Here is a 5,009-nt window from a genome sequence, read left to right as displayed (position 1 = left end):
GATTTATGGAGGGTACTTGAGACTATTGAGGGTACGCAGTAAGTATCTGAAGACATCTGGTTGCCATTTTGCCCGCGGCGTGTGGCCTGGTCTAGGTAGAGTGTTACGCGACGTAACAACTTGTCCAATTCTATAATAATCGTATTTGCACTAGTCAATGTCTTCTCCATTGCATAACGACAATGTGTAATCCAAATGAAGATTCGTTTCACGCCACCAACCTTAATTCTAATGTAAACCCGACATATATATGTCGAGTCACGATCCGAGTCCGGGCTCGAGTCGCTATTATGGTGAGGGCTTGGGATAGGTAATGATTCTTCATCCATCTTCTTACAGAGTAGAGTTGAGAGAATTGATCGAGTTGTCAGAGTTGTTAGAGAGAGAGGGAGAGAGGGGGAGAGAGAGAGAGAGAGAGAGAGAGAGAGAGAGAGAGTTGCCAAATAACTGTAAAGTTATTTGATATAGATACGAGTATCGCATTTAGTTTCAGTTAAACAAACGTGGTTTTCTGTCCAATTTATATTTGTATATTTAATTCACTATTAATAAATTATAAGTAATCAGGAAAAAATGTATATCTTAATTTCCACGATACTACAATATTACTCTTCTTCTTACTTATTCACGGCTTTCCATCATAAACATAATTACTAATGAGTCGTTACTTTTTCAAACACTTTTGCTCTAAACTGCTGTACTTAAGTTAATTTAACAGTTATTCACCTTGGACTCATCATGCCACTATTGACCGCCACACATCATGTTTCTCTCACTTTAATTGCACTCAAATGATCATAATCCTCATCGCCTTCATATACATACAGCCCAATATCAACTCAATACTATTCCACTCACACCCACTTGTGATTGACCGTACTCCACAGAAATTTTGTTTGTATTCTCACACGCATACATCATCGTACATTGTCAAATACCTGCCTAGCGGGAGCGACCCGCCAACACGTCCGTTCTCCATCGCGTCTCGAACCAGTCTTCAAGAGTTGAATACACCTGCGAAGGAAAATGAAGAACATACCAACAAAACTAAATTGGACAAAAATGGAAACAATAGAAAAACGAGCGATTGTGAAACTCATCAAGAAAAAGATATTGAAATTATGGAAATTGAAGCACAAAAAGAAGAAAACAGAAATTTCGACATTGAAGATCCTAGCACGTGGCCAATTGACAGAATACAACAAACAGTATATTTAATAGTTCAGCATAATCCTGTACAAGTTACTCAATTTAACTTCCCTAAGAACGAAAATAACAGGAGCTTTTCTGCAACATATTTTACAAGAATACTGACGAATGGACAAAGGACAACACGAAGATGGGTAATTCATTCTAAATCTAAAGACAAGGTTTACTGTTTCGCTTGTAAATTATTTTCCACTATTGATATTTCATTGGGGGCAGACGGATTTTGCAGTTGGTCTCATTTAACACAGCGAATCAAAATGCACGAACGTTTTGCGGTACATTTACGAGCTATAAACAAGTGGCTTCAAACTGAACAAAATTTTCGCACTGGCAATCTACTTGATCAAGAGTGCGAAAAATTTTTAAGATTTGAAACAGCATGATGCTAATAAGTTTTCCAAAGAATAACTGCTGTTACTGTATATTTGGTGCAACATAATTTAGCTTTCCGAAGAAGTTCCGATACTTTGTACACACCGCGCAATGGTAATTTTTTGGGTTTAATACAATTAATAGCAAAATTTGATTCTGTTCTAAATGATCATTTAAACAAAACAGCCATAAAAGGGCATTATTATTTATCACATTCAATTGAAAACAAATTAATAAGTGCAATGGCAAATTACGCACAAAAAGTAATTATCGATGCAATAAGGAGAGCAAAATATTATTCCATTTTATTGGATTGTACACCAGCTGTGAGCCATCAAGAGCAATTATCAGTTGTTCTTCGTTATGTCAACATAACAGACGAGGAGGTTGAAATCCAGGAACATTTTATCAAATTTGAAATAGTTCACGATACAACAGGAAAAGGACTATCTGAAACTATGCTGATTCTGGATTAGTTGGGAATAAAAATATTTGACTGTCGCGGACAAGGATATGATAATGGTGTCAATATGAGGGGAATATGTCAAGGAGTACAAGCAAATATATTACGTGTAAATCCTAAAGCATTTTACATACCATGTGGTAGTCACAACTTCAATTTGTTATTGGGAGATATAACAAAATCATCAACCTAAACACTACGTCTTTTTGGTATTTTACAAAAGGTTTACACGATATTTGCAATATCGACATCGCGTTGGGATGTTCTACAAAAACACGTTTAAAAAATTACACTTAAACCATTGTCAGAAACTAGATGGGAATGCCGTTTTGATAGTGTAAAGGTTATTCGATTTCATGTTCGATACTTTGTACACACCGCGCAATGGTAATTTTTTGGGTTTAATACAATTAATAGCAAAATTTGATTCTGTTCTAAATGATCATTTAAACAAAACAGCCATAAAAGGACATTATTGTTTATCACATTCAATTCAAAACAAATTAATAAGTGCAATGGCAAGTTATGCACAAAAAGTAATTATCGATGCAATAAGGAGCGCAAAATATTATTCCATTTTATTGGATTGTACACCAGCTGTGAGCCATCAAGAGCAATTATCAGTTGTTCTTGGTTATGTCAACATAACAGACGAGGAGGTTGAAATCCAGGAACATTTTATCAAATTTGAAATAGTTCACGATACAACAGGAAAAGGACTATCTGAAACTATGCTCATTCTGGATCAGTTGGGAATAAAAATATCTGACTGTCGCGGACAAGGATATGATAAGGGTGTCAATATGAGAGGAATATGTCAAGGAGTACAAGCAAATATATTACGTGTAAATCCTAAAGCATTTTACATACCACGTGGTAGTCACAACTTGAATTTGTTATTGGGAGATATAGCAAAATCATCAACCCAAACACTACGTCTTTTTGGTATTTTACAAAAAATTTACACGATATTTGCAGCATCGACATCGCATTGGGATGTTCTACAAAAATACGTTGAAAAAATTACACTTGAACCATTGTCAGAAACTAGGTGGGAATGCCGTTTTGATAGCGTAAAGGTTATTCGATTTCATGTTCGCCAATTTCGAGACACCTTGATCGAAATTGCCGACAATGCATCTGACAATGAATTGAAAATTGAGATTTTGTCTATAGTGCGCAACATAAATGAATTTGAATTTATTGCCAGCCTTATCATTTGATACGAAATATTATCTAAAATTAACATCGTCAGCAAAGTATTGCAAAATCAAAAGATGCAAATCGATGTGGCTACGAAGCATCTGTATGGTCTTACCATATTCTCTGCGGAATACAGAAATGAAGGATTTAGCAAAGCTGTGATCGCAGCAAATGAAGTTGCAAAGGAAATGGATATAACACCAGATTTCAAATCATCATACCGGGGTAAAAAACGGATATTATTCGATTATGAAGGAAAGGATGAATCATCGACGATCAGCGACAAAGAATACTTCCGTGTACATTACTGTTACGTCTGGTGACTCTCTGGCTGCGTTCGGCGGCTGACGGTCGCCTCGAGCCCAAGCTCATTATCACAACTCTCAAACAATTACAATCGGGTTGAATAACTACAATTGTTCAATTACAGCTATAGTAGACTCTAGGTTACAATGTTGCGGGGTTATCCATAATTCCAAAGGCTCCGGTGTTCTTTCATCTTCGACATATATATGCATATAATTTGAATTACAGCCAGTTTGAATTATAAATGAATGGATTAATCACAATTGTATCACAGTAGAAAGACCTTCACGGTTGGTGGATCAACTTGGTCATTGCTGCTCGTTATCATCAACCATTCAGAATGTTCCATGCATAATAATCCAATAGCCGTAATCGTCTAGTGGGTAGGACCCTACGTTGTGGCCGTAGTAACCCAGGTTCGAATCCTGGTCACGGCAATGTACCAGGCACATTGTTAGGGTGGAGGTCTTTTTTATTATTTTATTTTCTCAAAAGCTTTCTTGGCTGAGTATTAATAAAAATAAAAATTCTCGATAGGATTACGATTCTCCTGTTGACTTGCTCGTGACAGTTCGTAAATTGGTGACCAATGAAGTAATTGATCCGACTTATTTATTTATCTCTATTCAACATGTTGTTTGAATAAACTGTAATTTATACCTGTTAATTCAGCGTATACTCAATTGAACCACCCCTGTTATCCTTACAGAAATAAGGGGATCGATCAGTTCGTGGCGTCGATTATCTAATTGTAACGGGACTTTCAGATTCTCGTTGACGCAGTTCTCTGCAGGGAATCCTCCTGATATTCCGCCACGCCTGTCCGCGCTCCAAATAACTTAACCTTCCTTTCGTCTAAGTTTTTAAAAAGAACATATCCGGCACTATGTCCTTCTTCGAATATCCAAAACGCCCCCTACTCCTAGGCATAACCAAGTTTTTAAATTCATTGTAGTACATAACTGTGATCCGAAGCGCTGTAATACCCAAGGACCACAGAGCGTTTATGTTTCTTACAGAGGCTACCACTAAAGCTTATAATGTCTAGGAAACTCCTCCTAGTACCTGTGTGAAACGTGGAACCCTTACGGACGATGGATACGATGGATATGTCGAGCCTCTCAATGTACTGATCATAGTTGATTATAATAATGTTGAGCGAGCAGTAACCGCTCACGCAGTACACTTCCCCTATTTTGATCCCGACATACCCTTCCTCTTCGATCAGCGTATCTTCGCTGGGGTGGAGGCCATTAAATCTTGTTGCCCAGATAGGCACATCCCCCATCGTATCGTTATTCCAGAAGGAGAGCTGTCGATTAGGTTTTGAGATGATCACAACGTCGGCCCGACCCTCCCAGGCAAACTGTTGCATCAGGTCCTGCGAAAGCTTACTCCTATTCAGTTTAATTTGCAGAACATTCAGGGTGCCTGTATTCTGACTGTCCCTTTTTTA

General features: G+C 37.5%; 1 non-coding gene and 1 pseudogene across 1 annotated transcript; both read left to right on the top strand.

Moving 5' to 3' along the window:
- The first annotated feature begins 683 nt into the window (after window positions 1–683).
- LOC117152217 lies at window positions 684–1,621 on the top strand (annotated as a pseudogene).
- A 2,297-nt stretch (window positions 1,622–3,918) lies between these two features.
- TRNAH-GUG lies at window positions 3,919–3,990 on the top strand. The gene has a single exon. It is a non-coding gene; the product is annotated as a tRNA-His (tRNA).
- Window positions 3,991–5,009: the final 1,019 nt, after the last annotated feature.

The sequence above is a fragment of the Bombus impatiens genome, unplaced genomic scaffold (assembly GCF_000188095.3).
Source record: "Bombus impatiens unplaced genomic scaffold, BIMP_2.2 scf_0841, whole genome shotgun sequence".
NCBI lineage: Eukaryota > Metazoa > Arthropoda > Insecta > Hymenoptera > Apidae > Bombus > Bombus impatiens.
This window is presented reverse-complemented; position numbering and strand designations above follow the sequence as displayed.